We start from the raw sequence: 9714 nt of genomic DNA, 5'->3' as shown, positions 1-9714 counted from the left end.
GCACCAGGCATGGACGCAGTGCATATACATATACATGTACATGTACACAGTGCATATACATGCATGCAGCAGGCAAAACTTCCATACACATAGAAATAAATAAAATCTTAAAAAAAAAAAAACTGACTTCATCGTGTTCCTTCTCAAATCTGATCCTGGTTGACCCCTCCCCGACTGAGTAAAAGGCACCAGGTGACCTAAGCAGGCGTTGCCCCTCCTTTGCAGCTCACACCCAGTCAGTGAGGGTGGGCTTTCTCTGCCAGAGGTATTTCCTCTTTGTAGCCTCCCTCACCCTCAGCTCTGCTTCAGGAGTCCCTCCCCCACCAATCTGTCTGTCTGTCTGTCTGTCTGTCTGTCTGTCTATCCATCCATTCATCATATATCTATTTATCTATCATCGACACATCTATTATCTATCTACCTAGCAATCAATCATCAACACATTTATTATCTATCTATCCTATCATCTATCTCTATCAAGATAGAAGACAAGAGTCTCCTGTAGCCCAGGCTTGCCTCAAACCCATGATCCTCCTTAGTCTGGGGGGGTGGGGGGAGGCTATTTTGCAGATGTGAATCACAGTGTCCAGCCTAGAAGCCTTCTAAGATCTGGGGTCCTTGTTCATTCCCAGATGGACTGTTGATTTCCAGCCATTCCGTGTCTCCTCTGCTGAGCCCCCTTGAGATTCCTTAGTGTGTGGATTGCCATTCCTTTTAGGAGCTCAGAGAGTGTGTTCCTTTCCACAGGAAAGCCGGGGCCTCACCATTGTTTTGGTACTCAGCTGCTGGGTGTGGGATAGACTAGCTCCAGCAGGCCTCCTCTGTTCCATTAATCCTGGGACGGCAGAGTTGAAACCTTCCCCACTTGGCCCAGAGCTGGAGGCATCATCTGGCTTAGTAAGACTCCATTGTAAAGCGTCGTAGGAATTATAGGACATAGATTTGCATGTATTTATTTTGGATTTTTTTTTCCATCGATCCAAAGAGTCAGTTCGACTGGTTCTTCATTTCACAGGCTTTGTCTGTCCAAAGCCAAACAAACAAACAAACAAACAACAGAACACCTCACAAGACCCTGCTACACTCCTGGGACTTGCTGAGGACAAGGCTCTTTCTTCAGAGGCGGCTGACCTAAGCAGAGCCAGGCCTCCTCCGAAGCCACAGCTGTGTGCTGGAAAGCTGGACGGTGGAGGCCCCTAATAAAGAGCAGACCTCCCAATCGCCTTCCCTCCCCCACCGCTCACATGGCGTTTCAAATTAAAAGTTAACTAAAAACCGAAGGCTTGAGGAGATGGCGAGTGTAGTAGGGCAACGGGATCCCTAGAAGAAGGAGGCTGGTCTCTCTGCCCCGAAGAAGAGGGAATTGGAAGACCAGATTCCCCGTGGTCCAGTCCATCTACAGCTATTCCGAGAGCTGAGAAGTATATGGCCCTCGTCGTCGTCTGGGATGTACCACAGAGACAAGCTCTCGTCTTCAATTAGGACCATCACCAGCCGTTGTATTAGGAACTCTAGAGAGAATGCCTGGGGCGCAGGGAACCGCTCTCCACTGCCGCCTGGAAATCTCGAGAGCCCCTACACACTTCGAGTAAGCTAGCCACCGCCCACTGAGGAGATAGGCGACTAGTCTTGGAGAGGAGAGAGGGTAACTAGTTATACCAGCCCTCTGGATTCTGAGAGCGCCTTTTCCTCTTCTTTCAAGAGTGGGATACCCCTGGGCTCGGGCTGCTTCAGGGCTGGGGTGGAGCCCTGCTCCGTCTCCCCGCAGGGACTCCAACATCTGGTTGCCGCTTCTCCAGCCTGCTCCAGGCTCCCCAGCCCTGGGAGGAACCTCCTCCCGACGCAATCAGGAGTTAAAGCGGCAGTCAAAGGCCTTTTCTTTTGCTATAGACCAAATGCTCCTTTATTTTCAAACAAGAAACCAGACCCCCGCCCCCTGCATCTCGTTCTGCGAGTCAACTTTATTTGAAAGAAGTTAACAAGTTTGTTTGAATGTGATTTTTCACAGGTGATTTCTTTGATGGTTATAACTGGTCTTCAACAGAAGGACTTGAATTCTCCAAGCATTATTAGTGGGCAGTGCAAGTGAGCAGTGGGAAAAGCCAGGCATTGGAGCCGGACATTCTGATTCTGAGATGCAAGGCAGAATTTATTTTCTGTTAGTGACCATTTCGATGTCGTTGTCAAAAGTTCAAGGGGGGGGGGGGAGTTGGGGATTTAGCTCAGTGGTAGAGCACTTGCCTAGCAAGCGCAAGGCCCTGGGTCCGGTCCCCAGGTCCGAAAAAAAGAAAAAAAAAAAAAAAAAAAGCTCAAGGGGACCCTCTTTTGAAGGTTAAATTATCTATAGCAGTCAGCGCCTTTTTATACCCTTGTACCATATTTCTGGTCGCCGGCAGGCCATGGGGCCTAACTAAGGCCAGGGGACCAACTGCTACCCTTTCCAGCCCACAGTTCCTGGCCTCGCATGAGTTGGGCCCCCTCAGGTCTCAGCTGTTGAGAAAACTTCATTCTTAGCTCCAGGGAAAAAGACACAAAGGGTTGACAACCACAATCTGAGTGCAAGTTGGGTTCTTGACACAGTAACCCAAGCAAAAAGCCATTCCCTTAGGCTCACCGAGTCAGCTGGTCCCCCATGACATCAGGGTCAGAAAGAAGTTTAGGAAGGAGAGAAAAGACTTTGGCCAGTCACTGGCATTTGCCTTCTTCGGCTCCGAGACCACCCAGGACCCGGGGCGTCGAGGGAGCAATCTGGAAGGATTTTAGAACAGCTTGGCAAGAGCTCGGCTGGCCCCCTCCCCTTGGGTTGAATGACGGCCACAGACCGGACCTTTTCTACAGCCCCAGAGAGTGGAGGGCGGAAAATGCGATTCAAACCCGCCTATGAGCGGTGGGAGGGCGGGAGCAGGACCTGGTTTCAGAAACCAACTCACAGGCCTCCTGCCCGGGGTTTGCTCCAGACCACTGCGTTTATTTTGTTTTTGCCGGGAAGGCAGATGCTTCGCTGGGTCCCGACTCAGCGAGATCTTCGATCTTCGCCCAACCATTTGCTTGCCTGCTCTACCCCCCACTGGGGTACTATCCCGGGAGTCCGCTCTCCAGGCCTTTAAACCTTAGGGAATGTCACACATGGAAACCTTTAGCAAATGTTTGTTAATGATCATAACAAAGGCATCATTTAAATTAGGCAGGTAATTACTACCAGAAGAGCAACTGGGTGCTCCATACTCTACCATTTCTCCACTTTAAACTCCCCGAGGAGTTACTGCCCCAGGATACCCAGGCCGGGCCCGCTTTTCGGACTCCTTTAAAACTGCTCTGAAATGAACTGTGAAGTTACCATTTGTGGGAGGAGAACGCAGGGGCCCTGCTTGAGAGAGACCTTGCTGGTGGGTTAGAGCTGGTCGGGTGTTTGTTGCAAAGCGGGCCCTCCCGGGCAGGATCTCAGCCTCAGCCTCACCCTCCTTGGGTACCCGCTACAAAAACCTAAATCTTGACTTGCTTTTAACAACAGCTGAAAGCCCTCCACCCCTGCTCCGTGTGTGTGTGTGTGTGTGTGTGTGTGTGTGTGTGTGTGTGTGTGTGTGTGTGTAAACGCGCTCGCAGGAGTCGTTAGCATCCTGTTCATTATCTACAAACATTACGGTATCCTGCTAGCATTCCGAACAAGGGGCTGTTCATACATTTCGCCTTCAATGATTTCCTGAAGGAACATGTGGAAGTAATAGGGAGCAGGGCAGTCACCCGAGCTGAAGATACACCAGAGGCGGGCGTGCAGAAGGGCATAGGAGAATTGGGACTCTCGGCCCAGCTCCAGGCATCCTCTTCCCGAACCTGACACCCCAACGGTCCGGTCCCATTTAGGCACAGCACCCAGCATTTCGGGGAAACCTCTGTGATTTACCCCAGCCTCAGGGCCACTGTCGTGGTGAAATAACCAGTGGTTATTCGACGTTTTGTTATCTACCTGACCGCCTTGTCCATTTTAATTCGGATATGAGTGAGATGGAGGTAGTGTGTGTTTGGGGGTGGTGGTGAGGATAAAGGACTACTCTCGTCGCCCCCCCCCCCAAGAGCATTCAAAAAATAGAGCGCAAGTCGAAGGCCCTCCCTTCCCCCACTCGCTCTGGGAAGTGCCGCTTCGCCCAGGTTTGGTTCCTGGAGTGTCAGCGCCCCCTTTCCCTCGCCGGCAGGATCGCGGCGACTCTTCGCTGGGTGTCTCGGTTTCGTGGCTCAAACATCCCGAAAGCTTTCCTAGGGTACCTCGTGTGGGACCCACTCGGAAGGGTGGAATTTAGGAAGGTCAAAATACTTCTGCCATCCAGATGCAGAGGGCAGGCGTCCCGTAGTCACACCTAGCCTGGGCCTTTTCATATGAAGATTGAAGAAACGAGGACCAGATAACTCAGAAAACAAAGGCAGTACCAGATAAGTGGCTCCAAAGGGATAAAGGTCGTTCTTCCGGAGAACATCCATCCCAAAGGTACGCTGAGCAACCGTTATTTGCACACCATCTCACAATCCAGCCTTTCAAAAACCCATCATCTTCCTATTAGGCTCCACAGTTTCCTAATCCCATTAAAGGATTACCAACTACGCGGCACTTTCCCCTAAGACCCCCAGTTCAAAACGACGCAGCCGCATTACGATTTCTCCCCAGGGCCATATTTCTAGCGAGGCCCGGACTGCCTATAGAAGGGAGAATTTGAATTCTAGATTTATATTCGTTTTAGAAATAAGCAGTAATTTTACGTGTGTTTTCCTTTCGAAGGGAGTACAAAACTATAGCGACACCCCCCTCCCCCATTGAGAAGTCAACTCATTTTGGAAATGATGGCTGTTTGTAGTTTCATGAACCCTCTTTCCCGGCAGAACGTCAACACCTCCCCCTTCAGCCACCCCCACCCCATCTGGTTTGCCCCCCCCCGTTGTTGTTGAAGTCTGGGGGTTGGGATTGGCCCCCCTGATTGCATAAGAGCAAAAAGCCATGGAGAGGTCTGAGCCTGAGAGGTTCAGAGAGCAAGGAGGAGTCCGAGGGAAACTTTTATTTTGAAGAGACCAGGGGGGGGGGACTTCATTTCCTGACAGCTATTTACTTTGAGCAAATGATTAGTTTTCGGAGGATGGACTATAACATTGAATCAATTACAAAATGCGGGTTTTGAGCCCATTACTGTTGGAGCTTGAGGGAGTGAAACAAACAGAGGAACTGTGGGCGAGGACTGGAGGCTTGGGGCTCACTTTTTCCTCCGGGCTATCGGATTTTCTTAGCAAACTGACGTAGGAGGAGAAGGTAAGGGAGAGGGAAAAGTGACTTTTGTTTCTAAAGATCCCTGATCGTAAATTGGGGCTGGAAGAAGCTAAGTAACTTCAAATTTTGGGCAACGAGGAAAACAAAAACAAAAACAAAACGGCTGAATTCACTTGTGTGTCCAGAAAGTAACTTATTCTGAATAAACTTCACTGGGATGGGGGTAACCATTAGAGAGTCAAAGATTAAAAAAAAAAAAAAAAGTCCAGACCTATTTTTAAAAGCCATGTTTTTCTACACAATCCTATAGCCTCCCAAAGAAATAGTTAGGCTTACATTTTTGAGGTTTTTCTCCAGGGTGGGGGTGGCATTCGTGCTTACTGGGACGAACACCAAGTCACATTGGGGGTGGAAGTAACGGTGTTTGGCCTCTTGGCAATGGGTCGTGGAAGAGGACAGGTTTTTAATGGGTATTTTCATTCGTCGCCCGCGGTTTGGCAGGACTACGCGGTAGCGGGTGGTGTGGCGCGAAGCTTGGGGAGGGGGTACACCAGGAGAAGTGTGGGAGGAAAGGGGCGCCGGGTGGGGCGCCGGAAAGGGCTAGGAAAAAGGGAGGTGTGAAGGGCTCGGCTGGAGGAGGTCGGACCTCGGATGCCGGCCGGGCACGCTCGGCGCCAGTCGAGCCCTCGTAATTACTGGACGGCGAGGCTACTGGAAACATCTGGGGCCAGACTTGAGCGCGGCAGTGGCAGCTGCGGCACCAAGAGAGTAGTGAGCGGGCGAGGGGGTGCCTGCTCCGAGGGTTCCGGAGAGTTGGGAGCGAATTATTTGGGTGCTAGAAGCCGCTGGCGGAATCCTCAGTGCGCTGGGTTCGTGCGCCTCTCACCCAGGCGACGCAGGCGGCGGCGCGGACGAGCGATCTGGAATAATGACAAACACATTTGGCCCAGAGTGAAGAAGTCGTCCTGGCCTCGCATTCCAGCAACTGGGATTTGAGGAATTTCGAACTGCACTCCGAGGGGCCCTCATTGTGCTCCGTAGTCCCCACCCCCATTCTGCTCGCCTGAGTCTCCGGTGGACTCTTTTCTGCAGGGCCGGGGGCCTGGCTGTTGCTAGTCCTGGCCGCAGGCAGCAAAGAGGCAAGATCCCTGGCTAGGAACTGACCTCTTGGGAAGAAGTCAGGACAACTCTGAAAGGACAGACGTGGGTACAGGTAAGCAGAAATATAATAGGCCAAACACCCTCGCCTCCTGCCTACAGAATTCTGGGTGTCTCTGCCCTGGGATGATGGGTGCGTGGCACTGGTCGCCTGAATGCAATGCTCAGTGTCCTGCAAGGCTCAGGAGTGATCTCCGCGCAGCCTTCTCTCCTTTCACCGTTATCCCCATTGGAAATCAGTTTATACATGACTCCCTCCCCCGACACCCCCAACTCAAGCGGGACCGAGAAAGCAGGCGGCTCTCCCTTGGCTTTGAAGCTTCTTTCTGTTTGGAAGGGGGTGCGGGACAGTCTGCAGAGTAAGGCAGTATGGCTCGGCCCCAGTCTACAGCAGGACCAAGCCAGAGCCTCGCAGCCAGGTGTGCAGGAGTTGCCAGTGACTTAGCGACCGGCCTTGGCGAGAAAGGAAGGGCTGGCCTGTTTGTGTGCTTTGGGGCGCTCTTGCAGGACCCGCGCTTAGAAGCTCCCAGCTTTGCTAAGACCTCTAGATGTAAGGAAAATGCCTGGAAGACCTTGGTCACTCAGTCCACCCCCGGAGGGTGTGCGTGGGGGAACCCAAGCTGGGGAGGGGGCGTGGGTGGCACTTTTAAAGTCTGGGATGCCCAGCGTCGGACAGAGCTGCCCAGAAAAGTCCCAGGCTGGGCGGTGTGGGAAACGGTTTTTTTGGCTTCGTGGCGGAATTGCTCAATGTTTTGGACTGAGTTGCTTCTCCTGAATGGTTTCGGATCAGTCTTAGGCAGCCTGGAGGAGCCGGAGGAGGCCTCTAGTGTAAACCCGCACTGTGGTTCGCAGCTGCACAGCCCCAGATTTAACACCCAAAGTCGCCGAAGAGGCATGGGGCTGAGGGCACTTCTCGGGGTGCGCACCTCTTCTGCGGATGCACTGGCGTTTACATAACCTTTCTTGTGCTCGGACTTTCCCGGACCAAGGTTTTCCGTCTTCCTCCTTCCTCTCAACTTCTTTCTTTCCAGACTCCTCTTGATGAGGACTCCTTCGATGATTCCTCGACAGGGCTCTCTCTCTCTCTCTCTCTCTCTCTCTCTCTCTCTCTCTCTCTCTCTCTCTCTCTGTGTGTGTGTGTGTGTGTGTGTGTGTGCCTGTGACACACCATTGATTTGTCCCCATGGTCAGTTCCCGCTTCGGAACTCTTGCAATGGTCCTGTTTTTGGATTGACCCTAGTACAGCCGAATTTATAAAGCTCACCGGAGAAGGGGGCGAACACAGCTCAACTCCACTAGTTATTGTCAGGGCTTCCCTCTGTTACTTTAGTCTGCTGACCCGCAGGGATTACACTCACAACCTGGCCTCCCAGTTCTGGGCCCAGGGGCTTCTACGGTCTTCCTGGGCGCGGGCTTGGGAGAGAAGCAGGGGGAGGGGCTTCAGGCCGAGCTTCCAGCTGCAAACGCGTCAGGCGCCGAGGCGGGCGGGCGGGATTTCTGCCTCCTGGGGACAGGACCTAGGCTGCGCGCGACCTGGGGACGTGGTGACCAGCCTTCTGCCTGCTGACCTCGAAGGGTGGGAACCCCTCTGGCCTTCAGTGAGTAGCATTCAGGTTAAAGGTAGTTGACTGGCGATTCTAGACGAACGGATGAAAGCTGGATAGGTGACTCAAAGGTGAGAGAGGCTCAGCGACCGTCTGGCCCCTGATTGCTGGGTTGACCCGAGGCATCGGCCTTGAGGAGGAGCAGAGGTCTTGTTGGATAGTACTCAGCGTGGGATGCAGAGTCCAGGCAAGCAGCTTTTCCTGACTGCATTCGGATCCCCGGCCTCATCGGTGCGGTGTTTTTTTCCTGAAGTAGTTTAGTGTCTTTTTCTTTTGTTTTAAACTGAAGGGCGAACCACGAATGCGAGCTGGGAAATTAGACGGTAGGAGGGGATAGAAGAAAGTTACGGGCTTGGGGAGTCTCCTCCTTCTACTTCAGCTCCCTCCCTCCCGGGAGGAAGAGAAACTAAAGGCAGGACGGGGAGCAGGGGTGCCCAGGGACGGGGCAACAAAGGGGCAAGGTGGGCACTCCGGACCCAAATCCACAGAACTTGGTCCAGCCTTCGGCGCTGGCGGCTGCGAGCGACGGGGCCTGGCCTGCAGGAGGCGCTGTTGTTCGCCTGTAACCCTAAACCTGGCCCCCTCCCTCCACCCTGCCCAGTCTCCTCTCAGGTCGCAGTTGAAAACAATGCAAACGCTGAGCCTAGAGCCTGGGGCGCGGCGGCTGCGGCAGCCCTGAGCAGGGAGGATAGGGGCTTGGGCTTGGGCTTGATCACCGAGTAGATCCGTGTCTCCTCGCAGCAGTGGCGATCTTCTTGGCGCGGGGGGTGTTGAGGGAGACAGAGGTAGAGAGGGTGTGTGTGTGTGTGTGTGTGTGTGTGTGTGTGTGTGTGTGTGTGTGTGTGTGTGTGTGTGTGTGTGAGAGAGAGAGAGAGAGAGAGAGAGAGAGAGAGAGAGAGAGAGAGAGAGAGAGAGCGCAGACGCAGATAGACAGGCAGACAGATAGACAGACACAGTCACAGACACAGACACAGAGAGACACCCAGAGAGAAGGGGGTGGTCGGGATCCTCAGTGTGCTAGTGCGGAACCTCCAGGAGAATCGGTCCCAGGGCGCGCAGCGTTATAGGGGACCTGGAGCCTGAGCGACGCCGGAGCCAGCGGGTAAGACCAGCGGGGTTGCCGCGCCCTCTAGTGGCACCCGCGGCGCGACCCTTGTCCCAGTAGCCCTGGGCGGTCGAGCGGTCCCTCAGCCCGGAGCTCACCTGGGTCTCTCTTGAGTTTCCCTGCAGGCACTGCGGTGGCGCAGAGGCGTTGGGTAGACGAGGGTGGGCTGAGGGTCCGGGTCTGAAGTGGAGAGTTGGGGCATCTTAATTTAGCAGAAGGTGGGTGGAGGGGGCGGGATTCCGGATCCAGAGAGATCTTGTAGGGTGGGACAGTCGCCCGCTTGTGCGCTCCAGGCCTCCAGGCCGGCGCAAGCTCCTTCGGCTTGTTGCGGTTTGTTTTACGACCCGGGGTTACGGAGCAATGGGAATAATGGGAAGAGACGGTTCCAGCCAGTCAGGCTGTGGGGACCCCCGGGGGGGGGGGAGGTTACCAGCAGCGAGAACGGATTGCCAGGGAAAGGCGTCTTGGGTTCTCTGCAGGGTTCAGGTAGCCTTCATGCCTGGAGGGGTGGAAAGTCAAAGGGTGTTTGTTGTTTCCCCTAAAGCCAAGTGACCAGTCTTGCAACGACTTTGAGGCCTGGTCAACAGCTCTATCTTCCT

The 9714-nt window shown here is 53.7% G+C and overlaps 1 protein-coding gene across 4 annotated transcripts in view; it reads left to right on the top strand.

Annotated features, from left to right (window-relative positions):
- The first annotated feature begins 5115 nt into the window (after positions 1 to 5115).
- Pdgfra (platelet derived growth factor receptor alpha) overlaps positions 5116 to 9714 on the top strand; it is a 48471-nt gene continuing 43872 nt past the window's right edge. Inside the window, exons 1-2 of one of the 4 annotated variants that reach the window (XM_087582318.1) lie at positions 5116 to 5290; positions 6199 to 6461. The gene's annotated coding sequence lies outside the window, so the exon portion shown is untranslated. 4 annotated transcript variants of the gene reach the window in all.

This window comes from Rattus norvegicus, chromosome 14 (assembly GCF_021556685.1).
Source record: "Rattus norvegicus strain SHRSP/BbbUtx chromosome 14, alternate assembly SHRSP_T2T, whole genome shotgun sequence".
Taxonomy (NCBI): Eukaryota; Metazoa; Chordata; class Mammalia; order Rodentia; family Muridae; genus Rattus; species Rattus norvegicus.
Note: the sequence above shows the minus strand (reverse complement) of the source record. Positions and strands in the feature narration are given on the sequence as shown.